General features: G+C 44.0%; 1 protein-coding gene and 1 long non-coding RNA gene across 3 annotated transcripts in view; one reads left to right on the forward strand and one right to left on the reverse strand.

Annotated features, from left to right (window-relative positions):
* Window positions 1-2466, reverse strand: part of ATG9A (autophagy related 9A) — a 77644-nt gene extending 75178 nt beyond the window's left edge. Inside the window, exon 1 of the mRNA XM_040358170.1 lies at window positions 2366-2466. The gene's annotated coding sequence lies outside the window, so the exon portion shown is untranslated. The remainder of the gene's footprint in view (window positions 1-2365) is intronic.
* A 131-nt stretch (window positions 2467-2597) lies between these two features.
* On the forward strand, window positions 2598-10795 carry LOC120944211. 2 transcript variants are annotated; one of them, XR_005750365.1, is made up of 3 exons: window positions 2598-2664; window positions 7988-8139; window positions 10515-10795. It is a non-coding gene; the product is annotated as an uncharacterized LOC120944211 (long non-coding RNA). The 2 variants fall into 2 exon arrangements; XR_005750366.1 differs by lacking the exon at window positions 2598-2664 and adding an exon at window positions 7752-7793.
* The last annotated feature ends 251 nt before the right edge of the window (window positions 10796-11046 follow it).

Here is an 11046-nt window from a genome sequence, read left to right on the forward strand (position 1 = left end):
AAACCAAACGCTTATTGTGATTTTTTTATTACGAAAAATATGTAGAATACGTATCGGCCTAAACTGAGAATTTTTTTTTATTTTTACACTTTCTCTTTATGGAGAGATGTGGGGTCAATAAGACCCCACATCTCTCCTCCAGGCTTACAAGCATGAAATCGGTGAAAAAAAAAAAAAAAAAAAAAAAAATCACCGATCACATGCCAACAGCCGCGATTGCGGCTTTGATTACTTCCGGGTTCCGGGCGCGACGTCATAACGTTGCGCCCGGGCCTCCGACGGTCATAGAGATGACTGGTGACCATCTGGTCACCAGTCCACCTTTTTTTTTTATAAATGTTTATTTTTGTTTATATATTTATATGTTTTTTATTTTTTTATTTTTTTAATTAAAGGGCCCAGAGGTCCTCAGGGCCCCAGATGGCTACCCCCCTTTTGTTATATATATATATTTTTCTTTATTTGTTCTTTTTTTCTTTTTTTTTTGTAAAGGGCCCCCCAGCTTCTCAATTCGCGGCAGCCCCCCCCCCTCCCTGCTTCCCAATTTCAGGCGGCACCCCCCCCTGGTTCTCTGCTCCAGGAGGGCCCATGCCTGAAGCTGTGTAAGGGGCCCCATAATTCCTGATGGCGGCCCTGGGCTACCCACACATGGTGAATGCCACATACGCCCTTCGAAGCCATTGGCCCCTGCTGCCGTCAATCAAATCCAGTGACACGGAAACCAGGGGGGCGGGGCCAAGTCCTACCGTCTGTGTCAATGGCCGCAAATGTACGCCACACTTTTCACATATTTGTAAACATTTTTAAAAGCATTTATAGTTTTTCTTCCACTTCACAATGATGTGTCACTTAGTGTTGTGTCTATCACATAAAATCCCAATAAAATACATTTACGTTTTTGGTTGTAACATGACAACATGTGGGAAATTTCAAAGGGTATGAATACTTTTTCAAGGTGCAGTATAAAGGGGTATCGGTGCAACCTGACTCGACCAGGTCAGAGACTGCAGACATGTTACAAGAGATGGTCAGAGACTGCAGACATGGTACAAGAGATGGTCAGAGACTGCGGACATGGTACAAGAGATGGTCAGAGACTGCGGACATAGTACAGGAGATGGTCAGAGACTGCGGACATGGTACAAGAGATGGTCAGAGACTGCGGACATAGTACAGGAGATGGTCAGAGACTGCGGACATGATACAAGGGATGGTCTGAGACTGCGGACGTAATACAAGAGATGGTCAGAGACTGCGGACATGATACAGTAGATGGTCAGAGACTGCAGACATGGTACAAGAGATGGTCAGAGACTGCAGACATGGTACAAGAGATGGTCAGAGACTGCAGACATGGTACAAGAGATGGTCAGAGACTGCAGACATGGTACAAGAGATGGTCAGAGACTGCGGACATGATACAGGAGATGGTCAGAGACTGCGGACATGATACAAGGGATGGTCTGAGACTGCGGACGTAATACAAGAGATGGTCAGAGACTGCGGACACGATACAGGAGATGGTCAGAGACTGCAGACATGGTACAAGAGATGGTCAGGGACTGCGGACATGATACAGGAGAAGGTCAGAGACTGCGGACGTAATACAAGAGATGGTCAGAGACTGCAGACATGGTATAAGAGATGGTCAGAGACTGCAGACATGGTATAAGAGATGGTCAGAGACTGCAGACACGATACAGGAGATGGTCAGAGACTGCAGACATGGTATAAGAGATGGTAAGAGACTGTAGACACGATACAGGAGATGGTCAGAGACTGCAGACATGGTATAAGAGATGGTAAGAGACTGCAGACATGGTATAAGAGATGGTCAGAGACTGCAGACACGATACAGGAGATGGTCAGAGACTGCAGACATGGTATAAGAGATGGTCAGAGACTGCAGACACGATACAGGAGATGGTAAGAGACTGCAGACATGATACAGGTGATGGTCAGAGACTGCGGACATGGTATAAGAGATGGTCAGAGACTGCAGACATGGTATAAGAGATGGTCAGAGACTGCAGACATGATACAGGAGATGGTCAGAGACTGCAGACATGATACAGGAGAAGGGCAGAGACTGCAGACATGGTATAAGAGATGGTCAGAGACTGCGGACATGACACCATAGACTCAGCTGACAGCAGAGGCTTCTCACACAGGCCATGAATGTGTAGAATGTTCTGTGTATGGGGGTGGGGAGGTCAGGACAGGTTGATCATTACACACACAGAGATAAGGATTGTGGCTGCTGTGACTTTCCCGGTATATCTGTGAGTGTTGGTAACTATGCCAATGCTCAGTGTACGGACACCCGGTGTGAGGAGTACCCGTGTGTCAGCACATTCCTCCTCACCTTCTCTCCGGGGCTCAGTCTCTTCACACGGCCGCTCCTCGCCTCTCCCCTCAGCCCCAGACTGACAGTCAGGAGCGACGGCCTGACTAACCAATCCGCAGGCGACCTGAGGCCAGTGGGCGTCTTCCGCACCAACCACAGTCGGACTGCCATGGGGTGGACCAATGACGTTCCGCCGGGCGGGGCTTACGGTTTGTTTTGGGTCAGAGCTGAAGTAGACTGGGCTGGGCGGGGCGGAAGTGAGGTCATTCACGCGGGAGTAAAGTGAAAACTGAGTCGCACGTGAGCAGCATGGAGGGGTGAGAGTGCCTGGGATGTCTCCCTGTGTTATTTATATATTGTCTGCGCCTCATTTACTATATAGGAGGGTTGGGTCCTGCCATGTGCTGCACAGGGAGAATGTTCATTGTTCTCTATTGAAGTGTAGCTGATGGGCACCATGGGTGTCCGCAATAGGGGGCAAGTGCCCCCCCCCCCTGCAGGGCCCGTGTTCTAATGATATGGTTCTTCCTATCGATATGGTTCCCCCTTGAATGTGCAGGCGCAATCCGAGCCAATGGAAATCAGCGAGCCTTAAAGTGGAGGTTCACCCGGTAATGTTAATTTTTAATCTTAGATTCCTGCTCATTTTATGAAGGGGAATCGGCTAGTTTTTTTTTAAATCGAAGCCGTACTTACCGTTTTAGAGAGCGATCTTCTCAGCCGCTTCCGGGTATGGGCTGCGGGACTGGGCGTTCCTATTTGATTGACAGTCTTCCGATGGTCGCATCCATCGCGTCACGATTTTCCGAAAGTAGCTGAACGTCGGTGCGCAGGCGCCGTATAGAGCCGCACCGACTTTCGGCTACTCGTGACGCGATGGATGCGACCGTCGGAAGCCTGTCAATCAAATAGGAACGCCCAGTCCCGAAGACCATACCCGGAAGCGGCGGAGAAGATCGCTCTCTAAAACGGTAAGTACTGCTTCGATTTTAAAAAAACACCCGATTCCCCTTCACAAAATGAGCCTCAATCTAAGGTTAAAATTTTTTTTTTAGGGTGAACTCCCGCTTTAACGGCTATTCGTCAGCTGTAGACGCGCTTGTTTCCAATGCTTGTTTATACTCGTCGCCGAAGCTTTGTAATGCACGGTGTACTATAGTACACGCCGCTCTATACAGCAAGGGGCGGATGTGAGACATGTATTTTATTGAGAAAACCACCACCCCCCCCCCCCCCCAAAAGAAGCACTGCTCAATATCCCATCCGCACCTTGCTGTATAGAGCAGCGTGTATAACCAAGCATCAAAGCACTGGTCAATATGACATCAGTCTCCGCCCCTTTTTTGGCCCCTTGCTGCATGGCGTGTATCATCGGGAGCGAGCGGGTGTTCAGGTTCGGAGATTTACGTGGCCTCTGACTGCGCAGTCGAGGCCGGACCCTATCCGATAGGGGAGCCAGCTCGACAAGACACGATGCTACCACTAGGCAGCTGCCTAAGGCGCCCAGCCACTGGTGTTCTTACTTTCTTCTCTCAGCGGCAAGCAACTAAGTCTCAGCATCAGCAGGCAGCCGCTGCTCTATGTGTAACATAGTGTCAGAGGCGTGGCGGAGGACTGTGTCTGTGTCCCGACTCCTGAATGAATTCATAGTTTTGGATCCACTTCAGTCACCAGTTTTTATGGACTTTGATTCACGTATATTAATTCAGTGGTCTTATTGATTTATATTTGCACGTGAATTTATCTTATCTGAAAATATCTATTCAGTAGCGCAGCACTGTTTTTGTTTATGTATTTTTAAGTGGAGTGAAATCACTTTAAAAGGGGTTGTAAAGGTATATTTTATTTTTTCCTAAATAGCTTCCTTTACCTTAGTGCAGTCCTCCTTCACTTACCTCATTCTTCCATTTTGCTTTTAAATGTCCTTATTTCTTCTGAGAAATCCTCACTTCCTGTTCATCTGTAACTCCACACCAGGGAGAAAGCCTCACATTACTGTGTGGAGTGTCATGCTCGCCCCCTCCCTTGGACTACAGGAGAGTCAGGACGCCCACTAACACACAGCTCCTTTCTCTATCTGCAACGTAGAGAGCGTCCTGACTCTCCTGTACCCCCAAGGGAGGGGGCGAGCCCGACACTCCACACCAGGGAGAAAGCCTCGCATTACTGTGTGGAGTTACAGACAGAAGAACAGGAAGTGAGGATTTCTCAGAAGAAATAAGGACATTTAAAAGCAAAATGGAGGGATGAGGTAAGTGAAGGAGGACTGCACTAAGGTAAAGGAAGATATTTAGGAAAAAAATATATACCTTTACAACCCCTTTAAAGAGGTTAAGCCACTTTTTTTTTTTTACCTCCTTCTGCCCTCTTTGGTTAATAATGTATGGAGCTCCGGTGCCTGTTTTGAAAAAGAACAGGCACCGGGCCGATTTTCAGATCGTGTGTACGGGTCATAAGCAGAGCTTTTTTTCTCAGAAAATAGGTGCAGGAACTCAACCACGACCCTGTTCAGATTTCACAAACAGTAGAAGGGTCTTAAAGTGGCATTAAATACCAGGATTGCATTACATACGGAGTGCAGAGTTCAGGGGGGTTACACACAGAGTGCAGAGCAGTCACTTGTAAACACAGAAACCAGACTTCTGTGTTTACAAGTGATTGTGGTGAGCAGGCACCAAAGGGTCTGAGCCAAAGGTGGTGGAACTGAGTTCCCCCAAGTTCCCCCTGAAAAAAAGCCCTGGTCATAAGTCTAAATGATTGAAAGAACTGAAAGCCAGTGATCAGAAGGGGAGGACCCGGGACAGTCAGGCTGGGGGAGGAAAGAGCTAGAAGATGGAAAAAAAAAATATATATATATATGTATTATAATATAAAAATGCCATAAAACTATCCCCTATTTTGTATTCGTTATAACTTTTGCGCAAACTAATCAAATGCTTATTGCGATATTTTTGAAAAAAAAAATGTACAAAAATACATTTTGGCTTAAACTGAGGAAAACGTTTTTTTATATATATTTTTGAGGGATATTTTTTATAGCAAAAATTAAAAAATATTGCTTTTTTTTTTTTTTTTTTTTTCCCAAAATTGTTGCTCTATTTTTTTTTTTAGCGCCAAAAATAAAAACTGCAGAGGTGATCAAATGCCACAAAAAGAAAGCTCTATTTGTGGGGAAAAAAAGGACGACAATTTTGTTTGGAAGCCACGTCTGCGCAATTGTCGGTTAAAGCGACGCAGTGCCGAATCGCAAAAAGGGGCCTTTTAGCTGCAAAATGATCCGGGGCTTAAGTGGTTAATTGGTTACTTGAGCTTAGTCCCAGACCACACACATGTAATGCTTTAACAGCAAACCACTCAGGCCTGATCCACACCTATGCATTGTGCAGATTTTCACTACAGTCCATTTAACATGGTTTCCTATGGAACACATACTGTAGTGCAAATGTGCAAAAAGCACAAAAAATGCGTAACTGTGAGTCAGAAATTTTTAATGCAAAAAAACCCAGGGAATTTATTTATTTGATGCATAATCCCTGTAAACATACTTTTTTAAAGTCGCCTTAACCATTTACTTAGCAGGTGGGCTGGTATGCGTTTTAACCACTTGCTTACCGGGCACTTACTGCCCAGGCCAATTTTCAGCGCTGCCCTATTCTGACAATTGCGCGGTCATGCTACACTGTACCCGTATGACATGTTTATGATTTTTTTTTTCCACACAGATAGCTTTCTTTTGGTGGTATTTAACCACTTAACGCCCGCTGCATGCCTATTTACGTCCACAGAATGGCACGTACAGGCAGATGGGCGTATATATACGTCCCTGCCTTCTAGCGGGTGGGGGGTCCTATAGGGAGCGATCCGGGACGACGGCGCGGCTATAAACGTTTATAGTCGCGATCGCTCCCCGGAGCTGAAGAACGGGGAGAGCCGTATGTAAACACGGCTTCCCCGTTCTTCACTGTGGCGGCGTATCGATCGAGTGATCCCTTTTATAGGGAGACTCGATCGATGACGTCAGTCCTACAGCCACACCCCCCTACAGTTGTAAACGCACACTAGGTGAACCCTAACTCCTACAGCGCCCCCTGTGGTTAACTCCCAAACTGCAATTGTCATTTTCACAAACAATGCAATTTAAATGCATTTTGTACTGTGAAAATGACAATGGTCCCAAAAATGTGTCAAAATTGTCCGAAGTGTCCGCCATAATGTCGCAGTAAAAAAAAAAAAATTAATAAAAATGCAATAAAACTATCCCCTATTTTGTAAACGCTATAAATTTTGCGCAAACCAATCGATAAACACTTATTGCGATTTTTTTTTTTTTACCAAAAATAGGTAGAAGAATACGTATCGGCCTAAACTGAGGGAAAAAAAAAACGTTTATATATGTTTTTGGGGGATGCTCAGGTGTGAATGGGGCCTTAGAGCCCTTTCACACATGGGCGGGTGTCGACAGTTAAACGCCGCTAGTTTTAGTGGCGCTATTTGGCTGATGGCAGGGCACTTTTAACGCCCACTAGCGGCCGAATAAAGGGTTCAAGTGGGGGTTCACCCAAAAAAAAAAAAATTAAAATTAGATCTAGCATACTAATGATACTAACTAGGGTTGTCCCGATACCACTTTTTTAGGACCGAGTACAAGTACCGATACTTTTTTTCAAGTACCCGCCGATACCGAATACCGATACTTTTTTTTAATGTCATGTGACCGTTTTCAAACCACAATACAGACCAAAGATATTTTCTTTAGAATTATGAAGAACTGGTACATCATGGTGTGGGGCTGTTTTTTAGCATACGGTACTGGAAAACTACATGTCATTGAAGGAGTGATCACTGTCAGTGCAGCTCATCGGTGCCAGTGCCCAAAAGTGCAGCTAGCCAGTGCCACCTATCAGTGCAGATCAGTGCCCATTAGTGCATCAGTGCAGGGAGGCAGCTTATTAGTGCATCTCATCAGTGCCACCCAATCAATGCCAGTGCCACCTATCAGTGCCATCCATTTATGAGTGCCATTCAATCAATGCCAGTGCCACCTATCAGTGCCATCCAATGGTTCCATCCAATTTGTGTTCGATGTCACAAAAAAAAAAAAAAAAAGTATTCTATTTTGGTATTGGGAGTATTTGCGCGAGTACGAGTACTAGCGCAAATACTCGGTATCGGTCCCGATACCGATACTGGTATCGGTATCTGGACAACCCTAATACTAAGGACATTTATTTTCGGGAGGTCTTTTTTTTTTTTTTTTGTTTCTCTGTACAGAAAACACTGTATAGTGCCGACTCGCAGCTTGGCTATCTCCGGGAATCTGGTGACGCACGTTGTGCGACAGGGGACCTGTTTCACAAGCCGTCAATCATCGAACCCCGAAGGATAGGAACTCCCAGTCCCGGAGTCATCAGAACGCGGAAGCCCTGGACAAAATCAGGATATTAAGGTATGTACAGAAAAAAAAAAAAAAAATTACCTGCCAAAAGTAAATGTACTTAGTTTGCTGGCTCTAATGTTAAACATTTGTTTTTAGGGTGAACCTCCAGCTCTCTGGCTTTCACACTGGGACTGCAGGGGGAGGTGTTTTTACAGGTGGTATTTTAGAATAATCTTATTGGGTTCTTTGTCTTTCTTATACAGGAAGAAGGCATTTAATTACAAGACATTCCATCGTTATACAGTGCGTGCTAAGGGAGAAGAATCTTGAGCTCATCAAGACAAGGACCAGGGTCACGGGGGCCAAGTCAGCCGGAGTGTGTATTAGACGCCACAATCGGGCCGCACTTATGATGGTGAGGAGTGTACTTTGTGCAGGTGTGATAGAATTTACAAGGTTCTGTTAAAAGGTCATTCCACCTAAATCTGAGTCCATCCCTGGCTCCCTATATGTCTTGTATGATACAACAATGAGCTCTCCCTGGCGTAATTCCTGACTTTGGTCCTGTCCCTCTGGGAGTTTTGGTTGTTCCCGCCCACCTTTTGTATGCCTAGATCCTCCTGTGACATTCTTCATGATATACAAAAAAATCAAGAAACAATCCAGCAGGGATATTTGCAGTCCCTCAAAATGGGGAAAGCTGCTTTGCAGGAATCTCTCCAATACTGTCCCCAAGAAATGGCTTCCACCAAATACTGAAATGATCTGAATCGGCCCTTTTAATGCTATTAAAAAAAAAAAAAAATTTATTGGCTCGGCATTAAACAAAACAAAAAAACTTCACCTTTATTTTGATGCTGTCCCCTTAAAAACGTATTCCCCCCCCCCCCCCCCCCCCCAAGTAGGTGTTTTTTCTCTTCTGGGTGGAATGACAGCCAATGTCATTTAACCCACTTCCTGTGAGTCCAGGCTGTCATGGAACCGCCCCCCCCCCGGAAGGTAGGTATCCCCTCAGCCTGGGATCACAGTGCTGCAGTACATAGAGTGGCTATGAGCAGCATTTTGTGTCGCAGTAAGGACCGGCCACTCTGCTTCTGGCGCAGAAGATGACGAAAGTGTGATGTCACTGCACTGACCAGAAGTCACCTGAGATTAATGCTAAACTCCAGGAATTGCACAAAAAAAACGCGATACGGAAATCAATAGAAAAATTTGTACGGCGAGCGGTCTGCCAATTTTCGGATCATTAGTACTGTGCTTTTGACAGCCGATTTTTTTTTTTTTTTTTTTTTTTTTTCACTTTTTTTGTCAGACAAAAGCTGGATGTGCAGACTATAACATTTTTCTGGGATGTGCACTCAATGTCCGTTTTCAGTTTTTTATTAGAACGTTTTTTATGTGAAATAAATAGTTAGCGCAAGACTACACATGCTCAGAAACTGAAGAATACATACAAAACGATTCAACACATTACATCTCTTCTGACGTATTCTGTCGTACGAAAATTCCACTCATTTTTGGGGGGGGGGGTTTGCAGTTACCCTCTTTTTAAAGGGCATCCAGCTCCCACTGCCTCCCGGGGCTCTGTGGTGCCGGAAGGAAGTTCACCTCCCCCCATGCAATCTTCTGGGACACCTCACAGGTCCCATACGATTTCCTGGCCAATCGCAGCGCGCAGTAGTGATGCGGGGGAGGGGAGCAGGGTTTTTGTTCGCCCGCATCGCTGGACAGGTGAGTGTCCGATTATTAAAAGTCAGCAGCTACACGTTTTGTAGCTGCTGACTTTTATATGGGTGGAACTCCGCTTTAAAGAGGCCCTGTCCTGCTTATTTATATTACAAGGGACGTTTACATCCTTGTAATTAAGGATGAGCTCTGGCGTGTTCGCATAGAACACGTGCAGAGCCCGCCAGGAAGTGTGCACGGCGCTGCGCTAATAACAGCCAGGGAGACCTTTCACGATCCCCGAAGCCGAGCATCGGGACAATGTTTCCCTGGCTGTGATTAGCACAGCGCTGTGCACACTTCCTGGCGGGCTCTGCACGTGTTCTATGCGAACACGCCAGAGCTCATCCTTACTTGTAATAGGAATAAAAGTGACAAAAAATGTATTTTTTTATTTTTTAAAGAGACAGTGTAAAAATGTAAAAGTTAAATAAATTGGGGGGGGGGGGGGGGGGGGACTTAAAGCTCCCCGTCCCTCCAAGAAGCACAGAAGCAAACGCAAGTCGTGCCCACATATGTAAACTGTTCAAACCACACGTGAGGTATCGATGCAACTGTTGGAGAAGGTCTTGGCCTAGAATTCTTGCTCTCGCTTTTAACTCTTAACTGGTAACCTGTAAAAAAAAAAAAAAAAAAAATGTACAACATCGCCTATGGAGATTTTTAAATACCAAAGTTTGTCGCATTCCACTGGCATGCGCTATTTTGAAACATGACATGTTGGGTATCAATTTACTTGGCGTAACATTCTCTTTCACATTGTAGGAAAACAATTTGGCTTTACTTTTTTTTTCTTTTTTTTTTGTTTAAAAAAGTATATATTTTTTTCCAAAATTGTGTTTGTAAGACCACTGCGCAAATACGGTGTAACAAAGTATTGCAAGGATCTCCATTTTATTCTCTAGGATCTTTGCTAAAAAAAAGTATATATATTTAATGTTTGGGGGGTTCTAAGTAATTTTCGAGCAAAAAGGACAGATTTTTAACATGTAAGCAAGTCTCAGAAATATTATACCTTAGCATATTACATTATATAAATAGTTAAATCTCTTTTGTGCTTTTCAGGTGCCTAAGGCGTAGAGCCTACCGTCTGTTAACTCTGATACTTCACGGATTTCTTGGGTGGGTGAAAGGAGAATCCCTATTCCATCCTGTGCAGTCTGGACTTTTCCAGACCCTTCGGGTGAATACACTGGGTTTTCAAAGGCCCAGCGACTATCCTGCCGCAAATATGGGCATGGAATAGAATTTGTGCAGACTCAAATTTTTGTGTGCTAGATGATTTCAGTTGTATTTCATTGGTTTCTCTTATTAACGTCTTTTTCTATAATAAAAATTATAACATTTTCTACAATATATAATTAGAAAATGTATAATAAAAATTAAATATATTTTAAATAAAGATTACATTTGAGTATGGATTTTATTTATATTTAATATATATATATATATATATATATATATATATATATATATATATATATATATATATATATATATATATATATATATATATATATATATATATATTGTGTGTGTATGTATGTATGTATGTATGTATATATATATATATATATATATATATATATATATGTAT

The sequence above is a fragment of the Rana temporaria genome, chromosome 6 (genome assembly GCF_905171775.1).
Source record: "Rana temporaria chromosome 6, aRanTem1.1, whole genome shotgun sequence".
In the NCBI taxonomy this organism is placed as follows: domain Eukaryota; kingdom Metazoa; phylum Chordata; class Amphibia; order Anura; family Ranidae; genus Rana; species Rana temporaria.